The sequence below is a fragment of the Eptatretus burgeri genome, chromosome 2, assembly GCF_056783735.1.
Source record: "Eptatretus burgeri isolate ZD-2024b chromosome 2, Ebu_testis_v1, whole genome shotgun sequence".
Lineage (NCBI taxonomy): Eukaryota > Metazoa > Chordata > Myxini > Myxiniformes > Myxinidae > Eptatretus > Eptatretus burgeri.
Genome location: NC_140962.1, coordinates 3385654 through 3399162, shown reverse-complemented (window position 1 = coordinate 3399162; position 13509 = coordinate 3385654). Strand labels below are relative to the sequence as shown.

The following is a 13509-nucleotide window of genomic DNA, read 5'->3' as shown; positions in this document are numbered from 1 at the left end:
TGTCGAGGATGCCATCATGTTTGTTTGTGGAGATGTTGTTTGTTGAGGATGTTGTTGTTGGTGAAAAGATGGTGGCACCGTGGAGATGCTGGTGAGATGTTGGTGGTTGTGGAGAAGGTGGTGAGGAGATGTTGGTGGTTGTGGAGAAGGTGGTGAGGAGATGTTTGTTTAAAATAAAGATAGAAAAGAATAACACTACCTCGAGATTCACAGCCCGTTATACATCGGTGGGGAAATCTAACCTGGACACACACTTATCGACATAACTGATCTTCGGGGAACCTGAATGGTGATCTGTGAATTTCCACAACCGTAACAATATGCAATTATGACGTCATAATGAAAGCACCAAGATGCCATCGTAAAAAATCACACTTACTCCCCATGAGGAGTACTTGCCGTGTGGCAAGTTTCAAGTTTTTTTCCTTGGTGCAGTTTCAGAGAAACAGAGGTTCAAAGTTTTTCCATTTTTCCAACATGGCTGCCACACCACGTGACCGATGATGTGATAATTATCAATGAAACATTCTACATGAGTCGTCCCTCCTATGGTGAAAAATTCATCTCAATCTGACAAGCGGTTGCAGAGAAAAAGACGAAAGTTCTGTGTGGACAAACAAACAAACAAATGAACAAATCACTCATAGAGTGACACTTGGCAAAACAGAACAGCACTCAGTCGAGTACATACGTTCCTCCGCCAGGCTGAATGGTTTAAATTTTGTATCCCACTGAGAGGTTGGAACTGAATCCGGATCTTTACCAAAATCGCATCGGCTTGTTCTTTTCACCTAATCAACTCTTCCACCTCGTTTTGTCACAAGTCACAACTTTTAGAGATACATACTGTATCATGCTACATATCGTTTTTGGCCCCATTTCTCAATGGTGAAGAATCACTTGAAAAATTCTCAGATCCAGATCCTGATTTGGATCTTCACAAGGATCGAATCAATTGGTCCTTGTGCTATGCCTCCCCCTCCCCCACCCTAGTATATGATAAATGGGGTTTCTGGGACACCCATTCAAATGAATGGGGAAAAAGGGGAAAACTTTCTGATCCAAGCCCCAAAAGCTCAAAATAGGAGTCTCATTTTCTCCCCACCTATCCCCTTCCCTCCCATACAAGCAAATGTAAAATTGAGACTCATTTTCTCCCCACCTATCCCCTTCCCTCCCATTTAAGCAAATGTAAAATTGAGACTATGAAAGATTGAGACTTACTGATTAAAGCGCTTCTTCCCTTTCATATTTTCATTCCACTCAAAGAGCGCACCAACGAATATTTTTCCATGTTCTACTTAAGGGAATAACTTAATTTTCTTATAACATTCATTTCCATCGAGTATATTTACAAAGAATAACTCGGAACTTGATTCTTGGTTTAAGTGTCTTTTTGTGCAGAAATGAAATGATAAACTTCTCATAATGCTCTTGTTTGACCACCTCCTGAGCCACATATCATTTTGAGATTGTAGTAAATTGTTTTTCCATTGTTAAATTGATAACCATCAAAGTTGTCAGTCCATTCAAGGATATATATATATATATATATATATATATATATATATATATATATATATATTTTTTCTTTACATCCTCCAACTTATTTGTAATTAAATTTATCCGCTTATTTGTTTTATCTACTTTTACCCCGGTTATTTCTTCAATGAGACTTATTTGATTTTTCCAACATTCTTTATGTTTGCCATTTAAATACCAAGGCTGATTACATCTCCACTCTTTGGTTTGGTTATTGCTTGGTTCTATCATTTATAAATCAGTAAAAAGATGGCGGTAGCCTGTTAAAATTCCCAACCCAATATCTTAACATTTATACTTATAATCATCAGGGAGACAATTGATTCCATTCTCTAGAATATATATATTTTATCATCAAAAGCTCCTAATGCTTTCTTATTTATCTCTTCTGTATATAATTGATGTTTATAACTTCTTATTGTATTTATTTATTTGTACTCTTCCTTCCTTAAGGTTGAACAGTTGTAATAATGTTTAAAGTTTATTGTTTCCTTGATTATATTTTTCTTAATTCCCTTTAGCTTCTTATCACACCTTTCAATGTTATTATTAGCAATATACGTGAAAGCATAAGACTTTGATCTCAATCCTATAAACTCACTCATGACCTTCCCACCCAATTAATCTTTAAACTTACCAATAACCTTTTTATTCTTTGATGAAAACAACACATCACCTGACTTATAATTACTTGTATCATATATATATTGTTACGGCTGTGGAAATTCGAATATACCATAAAGGGTCCTTAGATCAGTTATGACGCTAAGTTTATGTGCAGATAGTTCCCCACCGTTGTTTAAAGGGATTTCTTCGTGTTCACTGGGCTGCGACTCTTTGAGATAGCCGTTTTTCTTTTTCTATTGTTATTTTGAACAAACCTCCACGCAAGCAACAAGCCCCGTTGAAAACCGTCGAACAAAAAAGAGAACCAAAAGTTCCGATGGGCATGCGGATTTTTCCCGCCTGTTTCTCCGAGGAGTGTGACGGAGGCAGAGGGAGGGCAGCTCGCCGCCGATTGGTGGATGAACAGTGTGAGGCGGTCGGGGTGAGGGAACGCCCCTTTTCGGGAACCTTCTCGAGGGGAGGTGGAGCCAGAAGCGGGGTGGGGCGAAGGGCGGAGCCTCGGATTATAAAAGGGCGGACGCGCACGAGGCTCGCTCTCTCCCTGGTCCATGAGCTCTCGCCCTGTGGTCCATCATCCTTTTCTCTCTCTGGTCCATGAGCTCTCGCCCTGTGGTCCATCATCCTTTTCTCTCTCTGGTCCATGAGCTCTCGCCCTGTGGTCCATCATCCGTTTTCTCTCTCTGATCCATGAGCTCTCGCCCTGTGGTCCATCATCCGTTCTCTCTCTCTGGTCCTGAAGCCCCTTCTGCCCTTCAGTCTTTTCTTGTTCGGTCGTGGGTCGTGAAAGCACCAGCAGCAACGCCAGAGAGAGCTCGCTGACCACGCCAGGGGCCCGAGGTCAGGCGCAGATACACAAGGCCGTGGGGAGTCGACTTCACGACCTGCCCACCGTCACGCCACGAGGGCGTGGGTAAGACCCTTCGGTCTCACGGGACCCGTTTGGTCCTCCAGGTCCCGTGCCATAAAGGTTTACGAACCCCGTCTACCTCCCTGCCTATGGGGAGGGTTTTTCTTTGTTTTCATATGCATGCTGTGGTGCCCTGTCCTGCCAAGTAGAAACTGTGTAAGTGACTGTGCTTGTAAATAATAATCGTAGGCGGTGGTATTGCTTTTGCTTATATCTGTCTGTATATTGCATGACTGTATACGTGTTGTTGTAAATAAATGTCCTTGCGTGAAATGTATCCCATTCGTCGTCTTTTTCCCTTTTGAAAGTGCCATCTTGAATCGTGGAATAAATTAGTAGTGGAGTTTGAACACCCGAGTAAAGAAGAGAATCACATCCGTCGAGGTCGGCGATAACACCGCTCGGTTATCACTGTAGCACGGAATGGACCGCTTAAGCGGTTCGTGTCCTAGGCCGTCCTGCGGCGAGGTACGATCGCCCGGTCGACTACTCGTGCAGGTACTTAGGTAGGTCGAATTTGGCGAGCAACCCTATCCTGCGCGGGTGGGCAATTGGCACTATCGTGGTGAGGTTAAACCCCCACCCGTGACTGGCTCCTGGCAGTAGTTCCAGGAGGGTCACTACTGAATTGTCCGTCCGGTGGGCGACGCAGTTGCGATTGGAGTTACGCAATCGCTCGCACGCCAGGCGGGCCAGAATTCGTAACAATATCAATATTAATTATCAATCATATCCTCATATATATCACGTGTCTTAATTTCTAATATAAAACTATCTGTATCCATATACAACAATGACACATTATTCTTGTACTTTGATTTTAAATTATTATAGTAATAGTCATACATTAATGACTTTGACAAGTCAAGAATTGATGTTCCTATATAAATAGGTTTATCCATTTCAATACTCTCTTTTTTCAAATGAATAGCACAAAAGTTCTCGGAAAACACCTCCGCTCGCTCAAAACTTGGTCCATTAATTAACTTTGAAGCCTGTTTAAGATGTAGCAAGTCTTATGTTTTGTCGATTCCTAACATTTTCCATAGTCTTTCCAAATACAGCATTATTCATTATTTTATAAAAGTCCTTCTCAAAATCTGATTTTGCTTCTGTTCTCCTTTTTTGTATTAAAATCAATATACTTCTTTAACCAATGACTATGTTTAAATTTCAAAATCCTATGAATTTTCCTCACTCTCAACCCAGCAGATAAATATTGCCTCAAGTTCCTTTGATGCAAAACACATAGTCCATGAGCCAGAACAGATATTGGTACCACCTGGGGTGGCAAATTCTCACTGTGTTTTCCTGAAAGGCATATACCCATAGATGAAAAAAAATTTTGAAGCCAAGCTTGGAACGGTAGCTTAGTGCTAGTAATCGCCTCTTAAATATGGGAGGACCGGGCCCGACTTGGACCCAAAATTATGGGGTAGAGGAAATATAAATTGTGATATATATTTAACTAATGGCCCGATTTCTACAAATGACCACTCAAAATGTTGCAAATTTTATGTTCTACACATCTATATATATATTATTTGCCAATATGCTAATTAAGTAGGTCACCAGAGGTCAAAAGGTCATGAAATTTGACCCCTGCTTAAAATCGGGCCATCCGTCCAAAAAACACCACCGTTACCCTACCAATGGGAATTTATCAGCCAAAATGGACTCAAATGGAAGTTAATAAGTGTCCAAGTCCATTTTATGCCTAAAAGTGTTGAATTTATTTATATCTGAGCCATGGTACATAACAGAATTTGACACATCTTTGAAAACGGCCATTTTTAGCCCAAAATACGCAAAAATGGAAGATGCCAATTTGTTGGTGTTCATATAAAATCTTTCACCCACAAATGTCAAATATCATGTGAAAATGTGCTCTGATTTAGGTGTTCTGCTTGGTAGCTAGGAGTTCCTCTTTAAGCCTCTGGTTTTCTTGCACCAGCTGGGACATGGAAAGGTTGTCAGGATAGACCAGCAATTTGCCCTGCTCATCTGGTATCACATGTATACTCTCCCCAAACTCCCCCTTGATCTTTCTGTGGATGTTTTTTTTCCTATGCTTTTTAGTGGACGCTTTCACCTCACCTAGGCCTGCACCAGATTCTACGAACAAATCAAGCAGGTATTTGCATAACTCAGTCATTCTTATCACTTGAGGCTTCTCAAATATAACATCCCTAATGAACCTGAACAGTCCACTGTAACAATGTACTTCAGTCTTAGCATACTCCTCGTCTGGGTCTGGGCGGAATGCCACCAGATCACCACTAGTTTCAGAGTTAGTCTTGGAGCTAGTCTGTTTGGTATACCTACGATAGCAAGACCGGTGGTAGTGGCCCTCAGCTGCAACTCGGTCTCGGGACGTAATCGCCATCATTCTTGGATCACTTTGGTCTACTGCCTTCCTAACCGTCTGATCAGAACGTAGATCGATGCATTGGACCAAGAGCTCTCTTGTTTGCTGTTCGTGAGATACTTGGTGCTTTTCATGCTGAAGATCCAGACTGGTTCATACACGCGTGATAATGACAAGGTTAGACCTGCTGATGACTTTCTCCGGTTCAGTTCGTTCCATCCCTGTTTATCCGGATTCTCTGCAGATGCCGCTTTTTCAATAGCATCCAGGTCACGTTTCTTAACGAATTGATTCCTGCATCCGCTGTGATAGAGGACTTGTGGGATCTCATCATCTCTAGCCGTAGCAGCAATCCTAAGAATCGCTGCATGCTTCCGGATCTCAGCTGCTTTCTGAAGCCGTTCCCACGATGCACGATCTTGGGGTGAATTCAGCTCGAGGTCTGTGTCCTCGCACTCGAAGATGCAGGAGGAATGGGTCAACTTGCTTGGCAGTAAGGGTTGGTCGAGATTTCCAGTGCCCTCCATCATTGCCTGAAAGTGAAGAACATTATTGATTACTAATGGACTCTGGAATGTAGTTACGAAGCCATGTGGTTGTCATTATGAAATAGGCCTACTTCATTACCAAGAATACGGATATAAAGCTCCGCGCAGCAGTGCTAGTGTTCCCTTTGTTAAGGCCCGGTCACACCTTGATGTTTTAGCCAGCGATGGCAACGTGTTAAAATTTACGTAAAACGCTGGCTTACGTTGAACTTTTGATGTTTTTTTTTAAGATTCGGACGTATTCATAGCGACTTGGTCTTATGTATAACGCATTAGTAACGGACACGGAACGTTTCGTTGTGTTATAGATAACTTATACCAACGAATGCTGAACCTGTTGTCGGCCTACACAACCTATGCCCAACGATAGTCTAACTGAGGCATAGCGCGTTGCACGCATCGCCGACGATGTCGTGACTTAGCCTATTAAAAGGCTTACGCACAACGATTCTAATCATAACTGCCATAGAAATGGAAGTGTCAACATCGCAGTCACACCTTGGCGATCTTGCCAGCGTATGCCGACCTAAGAAAAATGTGTCTAAAACGTTGGGGCACGTCAAATACGGTATGAGTAAGTTTGGTATACGTGAGTAGAATGCTAAAGTACGCTATCATACGTCGTAGTAAGTAGAGTACGTCAAGAAATTTTAAACATGTTCAAAATTTTACGACGTACTTGGCATATGACACATGTTCTGCATGCGATGGGGATAAGTTGTACACACGATATGCGGACGCTTACACACGTCCACAAAGGCTACTTATAAGCTACTTATAAGTCGAAACACGTCGCGGTAATGTCTTTTTTACGCGAAACTTATTTCTAACTTATGTTTGACGTGCTTTGAACCAATTCTTTACGTAGTCCCTACACACATTGACCTATGTAGACGTATTCCAATGACGTCTTCCGGTGGACAAAAAAAAAATAAATGATCGTGTTTCTAACTTACAACTGCCATATAAAGACGTGTTCCCAGCGATTTTGGGAATTGGTATATAAAAATGGTGTTCATAAAAGGGGAACCCAACAGTGTTTTCGAGTCCTTTTTGAGTCGATGTCCATGTCAGCAGTAACAGTATCAGTATCAGTATCAGTATTAGTACTAGTAGTAGTTTGTTCATGTTGGCAGTAGTAGGTGAGTGTGAGGGGGAGGGTGTGGGTTATGATGGATCCTCCTTGCGTCCGCGTGTCCACGGGTAGGAGACATCTTTGCACCATTGTTCGAAGTTCTTCGCGGCTAATTTTTTATGGGGCTTTTTCAACAATGAGCTATGGCTTGTTTTTACGATTTAAGTCTATTCATAATGGGTTGGACAAATGCACAATGAACTAATAATGTGCATAGAGCGCTTCGATAACTTATAGATATGGTATACCAACGAATAATTATCGTGTAGCCGGCGTTCACATACTATGCCCAACGATAGCCTAACTTATCCATATCGTGCGGCAGTTTATCTTTGCCGGTGACGTGGGGTTTGCTATTCATAGGCTGCCACTCAACGATTTAAATGGCTGCATCTCCACTATTGAAAGTAGACGCTTGCGCTCAACAATTGGATTTTTTTTTACACTCAACGACTTTTAAACGGTACCACTCAGCTATTTTCATTGTTTACAATGAACGATTTAAATTACTGTCACTCGCCTTTGTTTTTTGACGCTGGCGCTCGGAAATTTTAATCGTTTCTATTGAACGTGCTAAATCACTCAAACTCCACTATTGAAAGTAGACGCTTGCGCTCAACAATTGGATGTTTTTTACACTCAACGACTTTTAAACGGTACCACTCAACTATTTTCATTGTTTAAAATGAACGATTTAAATTGCTGTCACTCGCCTTTGTTTTTTGACGCTGGGGTTTGGAAATTTGAAGCGTTTCTTCTGAACGTGTTAAAACGCTCAAACTCGACTATTTTAAATAGACGCTGCCGATGGACAATTGGAATCATAGCCAAGCTAGACATCGAAGTGTGAACATCCTCGTCATGCCGAAGAAAAGTTTGAAGAATGCTGCAAATAAGTGTCCTGGCCGTGGCCGTGGACGCTGACGCAAGGACGATCCACTATACCGATGTCTTTCAGCCTATGAGTAGCTTAAAAGTAACGTCTGTTGACGTGTGGCAACGATAGCGTAACGTGCCAACAACACGTTAATCATAGGTTAGAAATAAGTTTCGGGTACGCTAAACATTACCTCGGCGTGTCTCAACTTATGATTAACTTACAAGTAGCATGTGTTGACGTCTGTCAACGATCGCAGACCGTGCATACAACTTGTGGCCAGCGTAGCGGAACGTGTGAGTCATACGCCGGCATACGTCATGAAATTTCAAGCATGCAAAAATTTGAGGACAACCGAAAAGTACAACGTTTAAAGCCAGCATACAACGACGTATTGCAGTGTTTTTCAGCGTGCTCTCAATGTTATCAAAACTTACCCATAACGTATTCAACGTGTGCCAGCGTTTTAGAAAAAATTTTCAAAAATCGGCATACGTTGGCTAAAACGTCAAGGTGTGACTGGGCCTTTAGAAACTAATCCAGAAGGAATGAGACAAATTATTAAACATCTGAGTGGTAATGGAATTAAGATTTTATCATTCGGTTTTGATGTTGATGAAGAAATTCAACGCAAACGTATGAAAAGCAGAGATACAAGTATTAGTGAAGAAGAAATTACAACTCGTATTAATGTTGATAAAAAATTTGATAAAATATTTAACGAAAAGGAAATATTTGAACACATCTACTTGAATGATGAAGAAAAGGGAAATTTCCCTGTTGACCTTTATAATTCAGTGAATGATATTTTCCAATAAATAAGTGGATGCGAAAGAAAGAGCAAAAAAAAAGCATTTGAAAGAAAGCAAGATAAATTTTTTAAACCACTTATAATTGCTTCCGAAGAAAAAATTATAGATGCTTCCACAGTTACCACAATAGAATATACTCCTAAAAAAAACTTCAAATGTTAAAAGATTTCAGTCAAATGACGGAGGAAGAATGAGAGCATATAGGAGAATTAGAATAAGACGATGAAGGATTCTTACGACAACTGGAAGAGATTAATCAACCCCCTGATTATATTGTGAAGGCTCTTCAAAACAATGAATATTCAGCGGATTCAAAAACCAAAGCAGGACTCATTCCAACAGAACAACCAGCAATATTTCATCTTGTTCAAGAAAAGGTATTGATATTTAATGATGAATTAAGGTAGGTGAGTTATGCTCAACCTCCTGTTGAACTAACTCCGAGATGAATGTTTCTTCTCACAAAAGATGGAAAACAAGGTTCAACTGTGAGGGATGAAGCAAAGTATTTTGATAAACCATTGGATATGAAAAATAAGGATGATAGAGTATATATTGATCTGCTGGACTCTCTTAATTTGCAGGTCAGTCTATCTGGTAAAAGTAGGAAGAATGAAAAGGAGAAACACATTATTCAGGCCTTAAGTAGCCTTGGTTCAGGTGTTAGTTTTCTTCCAAATGACCCATCACAATTAGTTAATAGACTTATTGCTGTTAGGTAGTAAGAAGGCTGGAAATAACAATTTTTTTTAATGAAGCGTCAGCCATTTCATGACCAGTTGATGAACATGAAAATAATTAATAAATGTCAATGCAAAGATATTTTATCCCATATTAAATAAGATGAGAAGCACAATCCTTAGTTTTAATTTCACAACAAGCGACCACACATCTTCATTCCCATACCCACTACAACTTGACACAACAAAAGAATATGAGGCATCTTTATTCTCCATGGAAACATAATACCTTGTTTAATATCACCGAGAAAAATGACAAGTTTAGTTATAATCCGGGAAGTGGATACAAAACGATAACAGTTTCACGCAGAGCATATGAGATTTCTCAAATATCTTCCGAAATTGCTCGCCGAATGAAACAACAGGGTGATGAACCAAAAAACTTGTTATAAATATTCAAAAGCATATTTCAAAATCAACGATTAAACTTAAAAATTACTACAAGGTTGATTTCACAAATGATAATTCATTTAGAGAGTTATTGGGTTTCTCCTCAAAAAAATATTGAAACTAATGGGACATTTTACAGTGATAATGTCATTCAAATATCCTCAGGCATAAATTTGGTATGAATTCACTGTGATTTGATTGATGGTGCTTATAATGATGGAATAAGGACAAATACAATATTTTCATTGAGCACATACTCAACCCCAATTGGTTATATATTCAATATGAAACCCAAAAATCTGGTTTATTTACCTGTGTCAGGAAAAACCATATACAGAGTAAATTTTAGGATAACCGACCAAGATAATCGCATGATTTCTTTGAATAGAGAAATTATATCCATCAGAATTCACCTACGTGAAGTTTTCCAATAAATAAATACGATGGTTATTGTGAGGAAACACGAGTTAGGAAAATATATAATAATTACAGGGGATGGGATGTTCCTTTCCCCACACTACAAGGATGAAGGTATGTATCTTGGTAGAGGATACTATAAACCGAAGAGACAAAGGGGTGTCGGACATCAATTTAGAAAAAAAAGTAGATGGGATAATTGATACTCTCATGGATATAGGTTCAACTATTCTTAAACATAAAGACCTAATTGGTTCAACTGTTTCTGCTGTGGGAAATGTAGCGGGTGCTATAAAGAGTATAAAATATGCCCAAAAGGAATCTCATAAATTAAGAAAGGCAAAATTCAGTTGTCTCTCCAACAATGACAGAAAATAATTCAAATACTTCGGTCAGGGTTTCAAAAGTTTTAACATCTTTTTATCTAAATAAATACAAGTATGGAAGCAATTGATAGCATCTATGATTTGGATGATACCATTGTCATCTCAAACTCTACTAAAAAAGAATACTACTTCAAGGTAAATGCAGCAACTGGAACAGACTGGAATGCAAATGGAACAAAAAGTTTTGAAATAAATAATCAACAAACTTATTTGAAGCTAGCTGAAAGTTTCTTCTTGTGTAAATTTACATTCACTAAGGCTGTGAATAACACAAACACGACACTCGTATATGATTTCTTCTGGAAAATGTTTGATAGTGTTCGTTTGTACATTGGAACACAAGAAGTTGAAGCGGTTGATTATGTCTCTGCTACATCTGAAATGATGAAATTTACACGATATTAATTTAGTGATAGAATGGGAAAGGGAGCTGTCGAAGGTTTTATTCCTGATATGGCAATGGGAACAAACACAGACCCTGGATATAGTCAAAGGAAAGGAATGTATAATGATGATACAAAAACAGGTAATAGTTTTACTGTGGCAGTTCCTCTTAAAGGTGTATTTGGATTTTGTGATCATGATAAAGTTCTGCATGGTCTTAAAATTAGATTTCAACTCCCAAGGAATGATAATGAAAATAGATTGCTTTTTGGTGTGGCTCATGCTTTTGCTGCTCAGAATAAATTTCTAATTGATGAAATTAGTTGGTATATTAGTGAATATACTCCTAATCTTAAAACAGAAGAGATGTTGAATTGAAGACTTAACTCAAAGAAACCACTCAATGTATCATACCTTAAAAGAAGATGCCAACACATTAAACTGAACGAAACCACTTACACGTGGAATTTGGATTTTCTGGAAGGAAAGCCACGATATCTGTGGCTCATTTAAAATAAACAGATGGTGATACTGCTACTGATAAGAATAATAATGATAATGCTAAGGCTGAGGCTAAGGTTGAGTGATAATGCTGAGGTGAAACAACTTCACGTTTCTCTCGATGGAACATTTTATCCACGAGATAGATTGGAAATTCGCCAAAAAACCCTTTCTGGTGAAACTGCCAAAATCAAAAATCACTGCTCACTTTCACTCTGTCGTTCCTCTTTTCCCGCTTCTGGAACAAACTCCCGCACTCTCTTCAATCTCACTCCTCACTCCAGGTCTTCAAAACAGCTGTTTACCACCATCTCACATCTTCCCTGATCCAAAACCTTGATCTTTTCTACCCCTGTTAATCCACCCCAAACCCACCCCTTTCAAATTCCCTGCTTTCTTTCCTGAAAGTTCCTGTACTGTCCATCTTGCTTACCCTCTGTACCCCTCCCCCCCAATCCCTCTCCCTTCCACAGATCTCCTAATGTCTCTGTTTCCCACTCTTTTGTGCTTCCCTCTCTCACACCCCTTTTCTCTCCTGCTCCCCTTGTTATATGTTCTGTGTGTTAGCTCTCATACGAGCCTCGACAATGTATACAAAAAATAAAGTCAAGTCATGATTGAGCAGGCCAAAAACATAGTGGCTTCAGACCCCAGCGAGGTAACCCAGGATACGCTTTATGACCCCAGAGAGAGCGAGGTGGCTGAGGATGTGCCTGTCAAAAGATATAATTAAATAAGGGCGTTAATTATCTTCAAAAGGAGTGTTTTAATTAACCCAAACACCCAATTTTCACTCTTGCACTTCCTTGGAGTTTTCTTGGTATGCATGCAAAGTTTGAGGCTGCCAAGTTTCATGGTTTTGGAGTTATGGAGGACACGCACATGCACACACGCGCACACACACACACTGACATACATTAATGTAGATTTATACATATTTTGCCCTGTCCACTACCAACATACCACCTTGAATTACTTTTTTTTATTGTTATACACTTTTCCATCTCCGTGACCAACACATACTGTACATACATCACTTTGAAATATTTCTTTATTTATCTACACTTTATGAAGCTCATTCTAACCAGTGACTCGCTCACAGACTGACTGACTCAATGACTGCTATTAAAAATCGTACCTTCTGGGTGTCATAGAAAGGTGAAATTTTGCGTGCCGATGGACATCCAATCCGATACACTGGGAAAAATCACAGAACCATTGCAAAGTGTCCACAAATGAAAATATAAATAAATGCAGGTGAGTGACATGAGACAATGGGGAAGCATGGCAATTTTGCGTGCCGACATACTGTACATCAAAGCCAATACACCAGGAAAAAAAAACACAGAACCGTCGGAAAGCATCCGTAAATGAAAATATAAATAAATGAAAATAATAAATAAATAAATGAAAAATCACATGCAGGTGAGTGACCTGAGACAATGGGGAATCATGGTTCATTGTTGCTTACAATGTGTGGTATACACTTTACCATCACAGCTACTTCCATATCACCTTGAATTATTAATTTATTTATTTGTGTACATTTTGCTGTCTCCATTCCAGACACACCCCATTAAATTATTTATTAATGTAAATGCACCTCATCATCCCACTGCCAACGCACCTTTTAATGTTTATTAATTTATGTATACTTTACCATTATCACAGCTGACATGCCATCTTGAATTATTTATTGAAGTACCTTTTACCTTTCTACATTTATTTATTTAATCATTTAAATGTAAATTATACACATCCCATTTTTAAGGTGCAATTGGGTGCTGTGCCCTCGATGAAGACTTGCATTGTTGTTTTAATTGATGTTTAACTGATCAAGATTTTTGTTTAACATCTTTATCCATTTTTGGCTAT

At 39.3% G+C, this 13509-nt stretch overlaps 1 protein-coding gene across 5 annotated transcripts in view; it reads left to right on the top strand.

The window, feature by feature from the left end:
- The window catches only part of LOC147031275 (rho guanine nucleotide exchange factor 11-like), a 149361-nt gene that overhangs the window by 17429 nt on the left and 118423 nt on the right, over nt 1–13509 (top strand). The gene's annotated exons all lie outside the window — the stretch shown is intronic.